The sequence below is a fragment of the Camelina sativa genome, chromosome 14 (genome assembly GCF_030686135.1).
Source record: "Camelina sativa cultivar CO46 ecotype springtype chromosome 14, ASM3068613v1".
Taxonomy (NCBI): domain Eukaryota; kingdom Viridiplantae; phylum Streptophyta; class Magnoliopsida; order Brassicales; family Brassicaceae; genus Camelina; species Camelina sativa.
The window spans coordinates 8,602,849-8,618,630 of record NC_141893.1 but is presented as its reverse complement, the minus strand read 5'-3'; the positions used below and the strand labels follow the sequence as shown (position 1 = coordinate 8,618,630).

The 15,782-nt window shown below is 33.2% G+C and overlaps 2 long non-coding RNA genes across 3 annotated transcripts; both read left to right on the top strand.

The window, feature by feature from the left end:
• The first annotated feature begins 254 nt into the window (after positions 1-254).
• Positions 255-1,557, top strand: LOC104740681 (uncharacterized). Of its 2 annotated transcripts, XR_015580714.1 has the most exons (4): positions 429-671; positions 793-840; positions 1,045-1,113; positions 1,277-1,557. It is a non-coding gene; the product is annotated as an uncharacterized LOC104740681 (long non-coding RNA). The 2 variants fall into 2 exon arrangements; XR_760209.3 differs by lacking the exon at positions 793-840 and having other exon boundaries at positions 255-671.
• A 332-nt stretch (positions 1,558-1,889) lies between these two features.
• LOC147927968 (uncharacterized) lies at positions 1,890-3,417 on the top strand. Its single transcript, XR_015580715.1, has 2 exons — positions 1,890-2,323; positions 2,895-3,417. It is a non-coding gene; the product is annotated as an uncharacterized LOC147927968 (long non-coding RNA).
• The last annotated feature ends 12,365 nt before the right edge of the window (positions 3,418-15,782 follow it).

Sequence of the window (15,782 nt, the reverse complement as noted above, 5' to 3'; positions counted from 1 at the left end):
CAATGAAAGAGAGAAAACAAAAAAAAAAAAGTGAGAAAGAAAAGTGAAAAGCATGATTTGGTGCTTTTGCGTCTGAAAATTTTGACCGCTCGGCACGCGTGAAGTGGACGGCAAATCAATGGTTGAGTAAGAGAGAAAGAGTGGGCGTACGTTAGCTCCACATCGACACGTATCTTTCTTTTATTATTTTCTTGGGACCGCCACGGCGCCGTTTCTACGCTTCACAGTTCACATCCTTACCTTAGGTTATCCCTAATGGCGGGTTTTAAGAGAGATTCTAGTGGAGAAAAAGGAAAAAAATAAATCAGTTAAATCAAAAAAATATAAGAGAGCCCGTAAATTAGTATCCTCATTTATGGAATAAGAGCTAATACGTGTCACGTTTGTGTTGGCCAAATAAGAAATAGAAGTAGAATTTTTTTTTTTTTGACGGACAATCGAATATTTTTTTTCTTTCCTCTCTCTTTTTCTTTTTCTCTCGATCGAAGTCCAGAATTGTCAAATGAAGAAGAAGAAATCAAACGACATAGAAGCAGAGAAGATTGGGATCGGAAGAGATTGAATCTGGTTGGTTTGATATTTGAGTTTGGAGTCGATTCATTCGGTTGAGGTTAAAGCAATTGGAATCGGAGGATAAGTTTCTCTATTTAGTAGTATGAATTTGCGATTAGGTAAACGGATTCATTGTTGTTAGTCATAATGTATTCTACAATCTTGTTGATATGTTAGACACAGTTAGATACTAATTAGTTATTATCTTTTTGTTTGATTTGATTGATTTGGCAAATGAAGGGGATTGTGAGTGGAAGCAACTCACCTCTACAGAACTTAAAGAAATTGGTCCTGTTTTTTTTTTTAATCACAGTTTACATTCTCCATTGCGATTTATTCTGAGTCTGCTGTCGTTAAAGTTAACGCCATACGTATCTCGGATTAGTTATCTGTTTCTTGTGTTGCTTTAAGATTTGCTAATGATCAGTGCTTCTTCTTATTAAATTTGAAAACAGTTTGCAGTTTGATTAAATGGGAATTTTATTGTTGTAGGGACGAAGTGGAATTGATAATGGTGTTGGTTGTTCCTTTTCTCCTAGTGTCATCACCACATTGATATAGGTATGTCTGATTTAGCCTTATTTTATGATGTCAAACTATTTCTCTACGTGAATTCATTATCTTCATAAAGTTGGGGTAAGATGTGTGTGTTTTGATTGCATATCCACATGCTGACATCCTTGTTCGTGGTTTTGCTGGTTGGAACTCTACGTTTGCCTTGAAGGTCTTCCCAAAGGCACCTTCTCTTCTTATTGACACTTTTGTAGTCATTCCATCACTGATCGATTGATGATGCTTTTATTTGATGAATCTTTTTTTTCTCACACTTCTGCAGAACTTAAAGAGGTTTGTTTTTAAATTAGTCTTTTTATTTCTTTCAAACACACGTTGGAAGAAACTTATGCGTTTAAATTCACTTTATTTTTGATATTTTCTTTTGACTTTCTTTATATGTAAGCAGACAAAATTTGGAGGATACAAATTAATCATTTTTAGTTTTTATGATTTGTACTTCTATTTTATGATGTTTTAGTGTTTTCTATGTTTAATATAAATTAATATGCAATAATTTGATATTGTATTTTAATTTATTTATTTTCAAAAAAAAAAAAAATTAAGAGATTCAATAATATAACCCAACATTGGAGGGGTACATTTTAATTAGAATACCCAAAGTTCTTATTCAACCAAAAAATACAAATTTTATTAATTAAAAAATTTTAGAACCCCAAAAATATATTCTCCCATTGTCGATGTCCTTACCTCTCTCTCCTCTCTTGCCAAAGTAAAAAAAAGCAAGAGCCATTCTAATCCCATAAATCAAAAATCGATTTCATAGTATTTTTACTTACTACCATTAGATTCACTTTCTTAGATTATTACATAAAAACCCGACTTTTTCTCTTCCCCCCCGAGTTCGCCCTAGCCGTCGCCTAAAATATCAAATCTCCGTTTTCCCTCTCCGGTGACCGGTGCTCCTCGCCGTAGCTGTGAGAGGGCCCCGATGCCCTGAATTTCGTTTGTTTTTGCTTCTGTTTGTGTCGCCGCGGTTAGATATGGTGGATCGATGGAGTGGTTAGTTTGCTCAGCAAATGAGAAGGTATTCACAGTGAGGCTTGATTGACGTTTTAAGCGTTTGTTCGTCCTCCCCCGGTGGTTTCGGGAGAAGCTTCTTTTGCCTTTGTCAGATTCGGCGAAGTCCTGATCTCTTAGGTGAAAGAGTTTTGCTTCTTGGATCTGTGGCCATGGGTTCTTGTTGTCTCTTGGTTGAGTAAGCTGACTTTCCTGTGTTTATCCTATACTGTCTAGCTAGGGTTAGGTGTGTAGTGTTGTAGATGTGGTTGAAGGTTGGCCCTTGATTGGGGAGTCTTTTGGGTTGGTTTGAGTCTCGTTCTTGGGTTATGTCCTTGCGGTAGGAGAGGTCATTGTTGGGTTTGTGGTTGCAAGTTGATGGTTTTAATTCCAGAGCTAGTAGTTCCACGGTACGACTCCAAAAATAATATCTCAGCTTGACCCTTCCTTTCGTTTGCTTCCGTTCATGTGCTTCCTGTTGTTTTGAAGTCGCTTGTGTTGTTTGGTTGTGTTTGCGTTTTATCCGCCTAGCCATTGTCTCGTCCATCACCCTTGGTCTACTTTTCCAGCCTTTGATTCCCTTAAGGTTGTTTCCTTTCTAAGTTTAAGCTTCGGTTTGTTTAGAAGTTATGCTAGGCTTAGTTGTTTGCAGTGGGCTCTTCTCTGGTTTGTTTGTTCGTTGTGGTTGATAGCTTCTTCGTTCCATCTTCGTGCTTTTGAGTTCGGTTGTATCGAGAGGTTAGGTTGCGCTCCTTGTACTTGCTTTGCAGATCTGGTGATATCTGACTGCATTTTTGTAAGGCTTCTACACAGACGATTCTGGACGTTGTTGTCGTCATTGTCGCATTCGGAAGCGTTTCGATTCTTTGCTTGCCGGGTTATGAAGTTCTTGGTTCTGCTACAAGAGATTGGTTCTCTTCATGATAGGAGGTGGTTGTTCTTAGCTTGGGATTGGCCGTGGGCATCCTTGGTAGTTCTCATCCAAGTGTTTGAAGAGAAGGGTTTTTTCTTGCATCCTAAAACTAGTGTATCATGTGAGGGTTTATGCCTTGTTGCCTATTTCTTTATTTTATGGGTTCATCCTCTGTTTTAGGTTTAATTTCTCTACTTTGTAATTTTTACCTTAGTTTCGTTTTATGTCTCCGGGAACATATGTTTGTTCGCCGGCTTAGTTTCCCTCTTTTGGGCTTTAGACTCTGGGGATATTCTTGTTTTCCGCCGGCTAAGTTGTAATTCACCATGTATCCTTCTAAGTTTTATAATATCAATTGACAAAAAAGATTATCACAAAAAGCATACTTCCATATTGGTGTAACATAATATAATGGTTAAAATCTTATATCATTGTAGTAATTGAACAAATAAAATTATGGGTGTGAATGGTTGCAGCAGTTGGGGCGGATAAATCCGTCTGCGAACTGGACCGCTTTTTATTTACCATTCAACAAATGTTGTCCGCAGTGGTGCGGTCCAAATAAAACAGAGACAAGACCGCTGCGGACCAACTGCGGACCATTTTTGCATACAAATAGAATTGATCCGCAGCGATCTGTAGTCCACTCTAAAAATAGAGTGGTCCAGACCATAGATAGATTTGGCCATTCTGACCGGAGTTACCATTCAAACCCTATATTTGTAGTGGCTCTTAACAGTGAGAGATGAACAAGTAATGTAGTGAAATGTAGGTATATAAGGTAGATTAGCAACCAAAAATGTATGGGATGGAAAAATAATTGATTAGCTAGCAACCAAAAATGTATACTATATCATAGTGAAATTTTAACTAACTTTTTTCTAACCAAAATCATACTATTTTTTTTGTTGGTTCTTATGTTAAGTTGAAGATATTTTTGAACCCTGTAACATTTTCAATAACATTTCAAGATAATTGTCTGTAGTACACCTCTCAAGTCTGAAATATATATGTAAGGTCGACACCTCTCAAGTGAACAAAAAAAAAAAAAAGATTGACCAAATGGGATACGAAGATCACGAATATGTAAGGTTGCAATAACAATACGAAAATCAGGTTATGGTTTGAGAAAAAAAAATCCACGTCACATTCCAAAATTGTGAAAATTCTATTTGATTCTTTCGCCAAGTAACCCACTCCAACTATAATATCATGCCATCTTCGTGATTATAATCTTTCTAACCGTTCAAATTCTAATTCTCTATTTTCTCATTCCATTTTTTTGTATGTTTGTGATTCTCTTTGTTACTAAACTCGATTAGATATAACAACAATAAAAAAAAAAGATCGGAATTCGATATCAAAAAAAAAATGGGTAAAGGTCCCAAATAACTGTTTGTGGGGTTTATTAGGATTTGTGTCCTTATTATAAATTTAATAGCTTTGGAGTTTGAACTAATTTAGTTAAGTGACTGACCTTGCTAAGAGGCACCATAAATAAGCTCGGTTATTAATAAAAACGAAGAGAAAAAAATGGTATTATTACAAAGTAAGTAGATAAAAAGGTAAAATTGTCTTTTTTACTCATTGATACGGAGTTTGCAATAATAGCCAATCCCTAGACGACACGTGATGTTTTCCATCGAGAACGTTTCTCTCATAACGGCATGTGCCTTCGCGCACGCATCTATGTAGATCGATGATTTTTGATCCGACGGTTCTTGTTTAACGACGTAAGAATCGAGCTGCACGCGCTTTTCGCACGCCGTTCGACGGCTTCGTAATTCACACACGTCCTACTCTCTCAACTTCCCTAGGATCACTCCCAACCGTCGATTCTGCAAACGTGTCTCTCATGCGAACGATTCGTATTTTTTTTCCCATAACACGACGTCATTTGTAGGAGTCACACGACCACGAGTCGCCACAAAACCAAACAACGTCTAATGGTCACATTTCATTTCTTGTGTGATTTTTTTTTTTTTTTTTTTTTTTTGTTTGGGTCCAGCAAGTCTTTGAATGAATGTATATTCACCGAACGGTGGTAAATTATTATTAACCGTAGTAGGATCGTTGAAAAAACTTAAATTAAATTAGCAGCATCACACAACTGTAGGATATAAAAAGTACTGTCGATAGGAGTAATTATGCCGCATGTTTTTCTGGCACTTGAATTTTTAAAGCTGCAAAACTGTTGTAGTTTTTACAGGAAATAGTTATCTACAATAGTGCAATATATGGATGATTTATTAGGTTGATTTTAATGTTGATATTTTTTACAAAACCATTACTAGTACAATCCGAACCATTACCATTACCACTAATCATAATTACAAAGTTATATCTGAATTGTGATATTTACCTTATCATGACTGTTACCTTCCTCTTATTAGTTATAATTTTTATACTATGGGTATGTATAGTTTTGTTTTATAAACAAATAAAAAATTTTAAATATGTATGATGATAGAAAAAGACGAAGTAATAAAAATTGGAATAAAAAGATGGACCCCAGAATCATAAAAGTAAAAGCCAAATAATGGGAGTGACGGGACATCTCTTATGAGCTATTTGTACGTAGAGAGGGTAGAGGATACAGTTATGGACCAGTGGGTCTTATTACAGAATCTATTAACATTTTAGATTCAGGTTTAGTCAATCTATCGATATTGACCCACTCCAAATTTTAATACTATATATTATAATCTTTCTCATTCATAAAATTTTATGTAAACTATCCAACCGAGTAACATTGCAAAACAACGGATGATCATTTGTGCGATAGAGTGCTAAATGTTAAATGATAAACTCATAGAAAAATACATAATGTATACGATTCTGCTACGTACGATATACCAAAATCAATAAATTAACCATAAGTTTATTAGGTAAAAAAAACGTATGATAAAGGTGGATCACAAACGAAACTCTTGTAGATGTGTATATTATAATTTAAAAAGCTCTGAAAAGTAATGAAGATTGGACCAAGAAAGGAGGTGTTGTATTATTACATTGAGAATGCGTAATAATGCCAACAGGATAGAAAAATAAATAGAGATAAATCATAATAATCAGCAGGAGAGAATAGGAACAATCATAACTTATAATGCACATTCCATTTACACACTCACCACATCGATACACACAATCATGATATATAAAAACATATACACAATCATCAAAACATAAAATGGTTCTAATACGTATGAATGCCCTCATTTTGCATTGCATAAACAGCAATTCTCCTGTTTCGGGAAGTTACAATATACTATAACAAGTCGAGAGGAGGCAAAAAGAAAAAACGAATTATAGCCGTATGTTAAGTTGACGCCTGAGACATGGATGACAGGATGAGTATTCAAACATGTGAATGCATACGAAATACAAATGCATTTATCCGTACGTAAATATGTAATACAAATACATACGATCATCTATATATATACGTACGTACGTATAAATGAAAGAGACAAGAGAGTGGGTGAGGCGTGGTGTGAGGGAAACATGGAAGCTGTGGGAGCTTTGTAGGGTTTGAAGCCGACATTTTTTTTGTATTTTTTTTTTTTTTTGAATCGAGATATGTAAAAAGGAGAGTCCTTTTTTTTTTTGTCTATTCTGATACTTATATTCCTTCTTCTTCTTCTTCATAATTGGAATTATCTTTAAAAGCAACAATATTCCTTATCATTCATAGCTAAGCTATTTCATGGATAATGTCGATAAGAATAATGAGACTCCAAGTGAAAGTATGACATTTGAACAATTTTGAGATTTTAATATGAAAATTTTAAGAATCTTAGGGATATTTGAGTTTATCGTAAACTAGAAATAGGTCACAATTGTTCAATTTTTGTATAGTTTTATTATTAAATATCAATTGAACTGTTTTTGGTCTAATAGTTGGTCAGATGATTAAAAATAAGAAGCTATTCTCCAAGTAATAAAATACAACTTCAGGAGATTACATTACATTACATATACATATATATATTTAATAAGTACTTTTACGTGAAAATTTGATGATTTGCTAGTTTTTAATGCAATAAAAAAGCATACCAACAAAATACACAAATGGTTTTGTTTCATTCTATTATCAGACCTTTTTTAAAGATTATAGTTTGAACAAAAAAAGTGATGTATCTGTATCATTGTATATGAACTTAAATTTACTGTGTGTATAGACTATAGTGTTCTAGATACTCACAGTCTCACAGTGATATATGATGGATCTTTTGATTTTACGGTATGCTTTGGTAATTATATATAGGCTATTACTTTAAACAGACAGGAAACACACATGTAAAGAAATCATAATCATAATAATACTAGTAATAAGTGTAGAAGATGCAATTTTTGTCTCTGGTTTGAGGAAAGCAAGCTAGTGGTGGGAGGGGTGAATTAGTTGCAAGAAATAGACATTTTTGTAGGAATTATTGGTTGGCTAATTTATGTTTCTTGACCACATTATTTGATTAGTTTTAGTCAAAATCCTCAAAGATCTGTCCGACTCTCTTTATTGCCATGCTTTTTTACTAATTATAAAACCTATATTTTCATTATTTCCTATGTCCACTAACTATTGTCCTTTTCAGATTCTACATTAAGCAATTACGTAGAGTCGTAAACTTCTAAACATTAGACCTATATTTGTCAGTAAAAAACAAAAAAACTATAGGACCTCCTTTAATGATTTCGTTTTTATCAATTCCATTCAAGACTCTCTCTTAGTAGTAGTAGTAGTCTCTCTCGGATAGATTTATTGACTGATAAAAGGACGGAGCCCAAAGGTAAGCCCAATAAACGGATGTGGACTTAATACACTACTAGACTCGTTAAAAGCCCATAAAGCTATTATATCATTTCTCTTCCAATTCCGTTATTTTCTTCTCCCTTTCTGTTCTAGTTTTTTTTTTTTTTTTTTTTCTTTTTTTTTTTTTTTTTAATTTAATTTAAATAATGGCTGGAGTTCTATTTACCACTTTTTTTTGTGTAAGGATCTTAAAACATAGCAAACCTAACCGGATTTTTCGGTTGTGGGTTGTAATTAGGATTTTGTTTGGTACCGATCCTTACATTTGTGGTGAAACAACATACTCTGATTTGTTTATTTGCGCATAGGACTCCCCTAAAGAATGCCACAATGCTAATTGAATATTTGAATTTAGTTTTTCCATTTAGTATATTGATGTTTGTTTGTAAGGCATAGTTGAAACCTCTAAAAATGTTCTTTATTAGCTTTTCCAACACAGTGTTACACTAACAACTGAAAATGTGAAAAATCTTCACATATCACCCATTAAGCCATAACGTACGTAATCAAGAATCTGTAAGTTCAATATATATATTAACGCTTTTTCTTAATGCGTGGTTCCGTTACATTTTCATCTGAAATCATTTGGGGGAATCAAAAATACAATGTGATATACTTTTAAAAATTTTACAGCTAGAAACTTTTTGGTATAAAGAATCTTTGTAATAGTTTATTAACAAGTTTTTGTCTCGTGTGTTTAACAATTCTGACATCTAACGTGTCTCTATCTCTTTATGCATGTTATGGCGCCGGATTTAGAAGATCTTTTTTACGCAGACATATTTGATACGATATGATAAAAAAAAATAAGACCTTCGAGATCTTTTATATGGTATGATGATTAATCTGGAAAGATCTGAAACATTTTATAATGTTTTAATTAAATTTTCTTATAACGGTATGGAATACGAATATATGGTTAGTGAGAAGTGGGTATTCTCTTCTATTCTTTGCCTAAAATGATTTCTCAGAGACGATCTATTGACAGTGACAAATTCATCAATATACGATGATCACCTAACTCTCGCGCTTGCTTGCTTATGATCTACAAGCGAAACAAACCTAATTCATATCTAAAATCAACAGGTATAATGCTCGAAATGAATAAACATTAGTGTTAAAGGGTTTATTTGATTACATGTATCACCAACGTGTATTTATTTCAAGAGAACTTTATATTGAAACATGTTTGAGTTAGCTAGGTAGAACAATCTAAAGCTCTGTCAGACACTGCGATTGATGAAAGTGATGGAAATGAAATATTTCCTAGTAGCGGACCGGCCATCAAATGGGAAATGAAACTGATGACTAAATTGGGCTAAAAAACTGAAAAAGTCTTGATACTATAATTAATCGCCTGACCAAATTTTTGATTCATATTTTTACTTTAATGCCATATACTGTATATATTCAAATTATTAATATTATGGGAGAAGTTGAAGAGAGAAGGGAAGGAATAAGGATTAGTTAATACAGTTGGTGCCAAATGCCAAAAGAAATTTTCAACAGTCAATCATTACTAATCATTATGATACAATGATTGGGTTAAGACTCAAAAACCAACATGATTAACAAGATTTTAATCACCTCCCTCATACGTACATATACAAGTTTGACTTCTCATGCACAGCATACAAACACAAAGTACCTACCAAAAAAGTTAGAAAAACATATATCTGTAAATATGATTTGGTTATGAGATTAGATTCTTATGATTTGCTCGCCCAAATTGATCCATCATTGAAACTTTTCCTTTGCGGTACAAGATATCAGATGGTTCTATCTTGGTTTTAGATCACATGCATTCGTACTTATGCCATGCATGCATATCATTAATCTGGTATAGTGGTATATGTTAGTTTTGTTTTTTATTCAATGGCAACAATCTTTGGCTAAAACATCGTCTGATATAAGGAAAGGACCTTTCGTACAAATGATAAGCATTCGTACTTTATTTGTAAACTATGATTGATTATTGATCCTTCCAATTTTTTTTCTTTTTCTAATTATTGTTGAATACTTACTCTGAATCATACATGATGCATACAGATTCATAGTTTTGTTATCGGCATAACTTTATATTTTACGTAATTTTCATACGGATGTACATGTGTTATAACCTTCTTTTTTTGTATACGTGATACTGTGTTTTGGGTTAGGTCACTAATCCCACTTGAATCTTAATGTTATTAGTTTAAAATATATTTTTGGCCAGAAACACCAAAATACTTTGTTATAGCATCTCAAATACTCTACATAAGCATTGTTTGAGTAAAAGAAAATCAAGTTTTTGGCTTTTATACCATTCAGTTAGGGCCAATGTGGGTACAACTATAACTCCTAGTGATTTCATGAAATATCGGTGTCATTCAATTCCAATCATATGAGATTCAATCATATTCGTCCACTAACGGTTTTCTAACTTACTAATAAAAACAGAGATTTTTTTCCTTACAAATAATCACAATGCTACATTATTTTAGTAAAATAAATGAAAATGTATAATTGAGGGCAGAGTTTGCAGTTAGATAAAGATGGAAAGAGGTCTTTATACTATGGCTCTTATGGGCACTCTTTTACTCGTTTCTTGGAACTCATCATTTTTTTTTCTCTCCTCTTCACGTTTGTTATTTTTATTAGTATTAGCATGTTGCTTAATAGACAATACATACATTGTTATTAATATTAACTAAAGATGTGTTATTCAAGTAGGGATGTCAAAATGGTCAATCCAACCTATGACATAACTATATAAATTTAGTGGTTGTATTTCTTTTCTCCACATCTAATAAACTGAACATTATTTTCATACGATCAGCTTCATTGTTTTGGTTTTCTTGGAATACAGTTTTTTTTTATATTGCGATTTCTTTTTGTTTGGACCACATTTTGCGAAAATTCATGTATAATTAATGAACTGAATGTCCGCCGGCTACGCACCCAGCCGGGCAAGTACTGGAATTTTTTTTTTTTAATGTCTGTATAGTCAGTGTCATACACATTTACATACACGTATATGTATATGTATACATAAAAAATATCTACTTTAATTTTACAAAAGACAAAAGAAAAAAAAAATTCCACAAAATACTTTTTTCCTCCACAATTAACGGCTTTTTGCAAACAAAGAAAACAAAAATCAGAAATGGCAATTTGTGTTTCGTTTGTTGTTATTTACAATGGATGTTGTGTTGTCTATGTATTGTATTGCATAAATTATACGATATATAGTTCTTTTTTATTCATACATGTAAGACTCTACTCATTCCTAATCCATTTCTAAAAAATAATTCGTTTCTTATAAAAAGAAAAAAAATTGACCAGGTGATTACAAACTATTATAATATGTTAAAAGCTAGAGGGATAATGGAAAGCCTAATTATTAAACAATTATTGAAATAAGATTCAAATAGCGTTGTGAAAATTATAATACTTTCATAGACTAAATTTTGGTGAGCTGGTCTATGAACTGGCTTGCCCATTGACGTACTTCACGACTCAATCAAAACCACTAATCATTCCCCCAATAAATTTTGGATTCTGTTTATTCAAGTCTTGGATTATTTATAGTTAATATAGTACGTTTCTTGTTGTTGCGTAAGGAGAAATAGAAAAAATGGCGACTAATGTACATATGTGGCAAAAAAAAAAAAAAAATTACATATGTGGCCAAAACAAAAGATGGGTAGTCTACAATATTTATATTTGTTATAGATAGATAATTCACTTCGTTGAACAAAAAAAGTAGATATTTCACTTTTGTTCACTATTATTCGACTGATAATAATTTTTGTTATTAACAATTTAGTATCACCGCACAAAATAGGGTTTTCAATAATACGATTTGGATAATGAAACAATTTATATTTTGTTTGTTAATCTATTATTGTTTTTTCTTGCACACAACTGGAGTATCAAATAAACTTTGTTTTGTTTTGTCCCTAATTAGCTAGCTCGTTATATTTGATTAAATATCGTAAATTAATTTTGAAAATCATATACGTCATCGCCAGTGCCCACTATATTCCTCTAGTCTAAAACCAATTCTATACAAATCCTTATTTGTATAATCGCAATGTCCTATGCTTTTCTTATATCTTTCGTTTATCAAAATAATGTTTTATTTTGAGCTATAATAATAAGATGTTCTAACTTTATCAATCAATAAATTATATTATCGATTCATTTGTCATCATTGTTTCAAGTATATCTTAATTAACACTTTTGTAAAGTAATGAATAACAGAAAAAAAAAATGTTACAAATAGACTTCAGTAGAGAAACATTTGAGACAAAGTCCACAATTCCTGGTTTTAAAATGGATTTCTTAAATATTCATCATTCACTCAGAAATCAATTATATCTAAAACTAATCAATATACAAAAATTTGATAAAACATCGTTTATTTATATATATATATATATATATATATATATATATATTTGTAATGCAAGGCTGTGCTCTGCTTTTCTTATTTCCTCTTTTTTTACACCATAAATTATCTTTATAGCTTTTGGCCTGTTTTGTTTCCATTCTACAGCCCGTGATGTAATCAAATCTAGTAGTGTAACACAAATTAATAATTATAACAAATAAAAAAAAAAGAAGCAAACCCAGTTTCTTATCCTTCTAAAACAAATAAATAAGGGAATGATGTTAAGACGTGGCGAAACCTTAGGAGCAGTCAGAAAACGCCGAAAAGACATTTGCCTAAATACAAAGCATAATCCTGATTAGTGTCTTTAGTGATTAGTATGTCTCTTAATGACTTTAACTTAACACAAACATGGCATGTGCCAGCTGTGACCACACACACGACCACTTAATTAGTACTAATTAATGGTTTCACCCCTTTATTCATGCTTTTAATCCTAAATCAATTACTACTAGATATTTAAGTTCAATGAAGTACACAGCTGCAAAATGTTAACTGTACAAGTCTTTTTTTTGCTTCCCTTACTTGAACTCATTAGTTCTTAGTCTTACAAACGTTTTTTTCCTTTCAGATTTTATTTTATAGGGTATAAAAAATGAACTCAAGTTTTAAATGAGTTTATTTTTTAAATGATACTACTAATCAATGCCTAATGGTCCGTGAAAGCTATAATTAGTTATTTCCTAGCATGGAAGAGAGGAAAACTAAAACTTTAATGAGGTTCATCCCCTCTGCTTGTGGCTAATCACCGGCTCATAATGCATACAAATTAGAATACTTAGGCGATAACTGTATTAAGGATAATCAATTCAAAACATTAAGAAAAGAAAAAAGAAAGATATTAATCACAATGAAGGAGACGTTCCGTGGGTCCGTATTGGTCCGTAGGTACAGCTAAGCGCAACCTTTCCTTTACGTTAGAAAAATATTTCTTCTTTATGGCCAAACCCTCGGACGGAATCAGAGGGTGCCTTTACAGTTGACCATTCTTTGACCAGAAGCCAACACAGCAATCACGGCCACAAGAGCCATAATCCGGATCTTCAATAGCGGATGGCTTAATTGAGTAACTTATCTTCGCGTACAATCGCGGCCACGACCTCAACATGGTTGGATTGGATCATTTGGAGATTCTTGTTTTTGGTAGAAATCAAATTGGTGAATAGCTTACATAAGCAAATTAGTGAATGAGGTCAGAAAGAGTCAGTACATAGCATTTCGATGGATGGTCAGGTCATGCAATTATTGAAACTGAGAGCAATAATGAAATATGCAGAAGCAAAGAAGATTTTGGTTATATGAAGGTTAAAAATGAAAAGAGGTCGGAAGATCCTTAAAATCCAACAAGTGGGGTATGTACGTACCGCATGAGGGGGATGCACCCTACCCTCCATATCATGCACTTGATTGACCCACCTACAAAATGTTTAGAGAGTTTGCTTATATTATTTCCCAAATATTTTACCATTCTTTCTTATATAGTTAAAGCCTTCAAGCATCTATCTATAATATAATTATATCGATAAAGAATAATAATCTTGACTAGACCCAAATAGGAAAGAGAGAGATGCACATCATATTAGACCAAGAGTAACAATTGCAAACGGAGTTCATTGTTTTTATGATTCACATTATATTTCAAGATGTTTAATGATTAGCTTTTTTACATATTACTTATTTTGGCTGCTTTTTTTATTTTCTGATAAAATTTCTATTTTGGCTGCTTGTTGTTGTGAGAATAAAATTTAAAAAAACTAAAAAAAAAATGGAGATGGGGCATCGTCGCACATGGGGGGCATGGACATATTTCCAAAACTACAAAAACAAGTGTTTTTGTACGTCGAAACATATATTTCTGGAAAACAAAATTAAGTTGTTTGGGGGTACAAAAGCATCTTCGGTTAACATTTAACTGCTAGTGGTGATGAGAACAGAGAACTTCTACAATATAAATAAAATATGCGTTGTTTCTATCAAAAATCAATAAAATTCTTAATAAGAACATTTTTTTTGGTCAACTGGAATTAAATTAGAGAGGATTGAAGCTTTTTACATATTTAACTACTACAGATCCAAAAGATAAAGAAGCTAAAAACACTATCCACATTTGGTCTGATACTACTCTACGCTCCACGCAAGAGTTAGACTTATACAAAAGAATATCCTTATCACGAAAGCCATATTACCAAAAACTTTGATTCAAACAGCAGTCGATGTCCTTTCTTCGGCAAACAACCCATCTAACCAAAATAGATAACTCCTAGCAACATATGATTGCAGTCTACCTTCATCAGTCACACTTTTAGCAATCAATGCAGCTCCTCTATTTGAAAAAAAGTTTTCCAAAAAGAATTTCCACTTTTTAAAGTGCTTACACAAAAAACCCACCTCCATAGATTGATATCTAAATGAAGGCCAAACTGTCGGATTAGTGATCGCTTTAACCACACAATCATCTTGCAGTGCGAAAATCACATTCTCTACTCCATGATTCTTCATACTATCGATGGCCTACAAGAGACCTTGAAATTGAGCATCCCTTTTATCATTGATCCTTGAGAAAGCTGTCCTGCTGTGTAAGAGTACAACTCTTTCATGATCTCTTAACACCCAAACACAACCCGCCAATCTATTCCTGAGAGACCAAGAGATTCCAATATTGCATTTTAACCAATTTAAAGGTGGCACTGACCACACCTTTTTTCCTTGGACTATCTCTCTATTCATAACCAACAAGTTCCTTCCTGCAACATCCGATTCCACATCACTTTCAGTTGATTATGGAATTTGAGCTTCCGACCATTCCAACAAATCCTCTTTACTTTTACCAATAATTTCATCTGGAGCAAAGGATTTACCTTCAAAGGACACTAGGTTGCGATTTTTCCATATCCTCCATAAAATCCAAGGAAAAGTTTTCCTAAACTCCTCGGGCCACAAAGGGTTCTTTAAGTTTGTCACCAAATAATGAATGTTTGAGAAGACAGAACCTGCTTCGAAACCCCTCTCCGGAGAAGGGATTCCAGAAAGAGCCCATATTTGTCTGGAAAGGGGACATGAGAACAAAACATGGTTGATCGTCTCTTCCTCCAAACCACAAATCTGACAAATGTCTACCATCTTCATCCCTCTTCTTTTCAGCGCAAACGTAACAGGAAGAGCACCCGAAAGAATTTTCCATAAAAACACTTTGATCTTCGGATCTGTTAGTAAAGTCCACACTTGAGCTTTTAAGGAATTTGTTGAAGGTTGTTGGGTCGCCTCTACCCTGATCTGGAGATTTGCTGACTGAGACACTAGCCAGTACGCCGATTTAACTGAAAAATCACCACTTTTGTTATATTTCCAGGAGAAAAAATCATCAATATCAGTTACCGGTTTTTTTTTTTGAATTCTTTGAATATCATCTGGCAGGAAGTGATGGAGTAGAGCTTCTTGATCCCAGCCCCTTCTAACTCTATCAATCAACTCTGAAACTCTCAGATCAGGGTTGAAAAAAA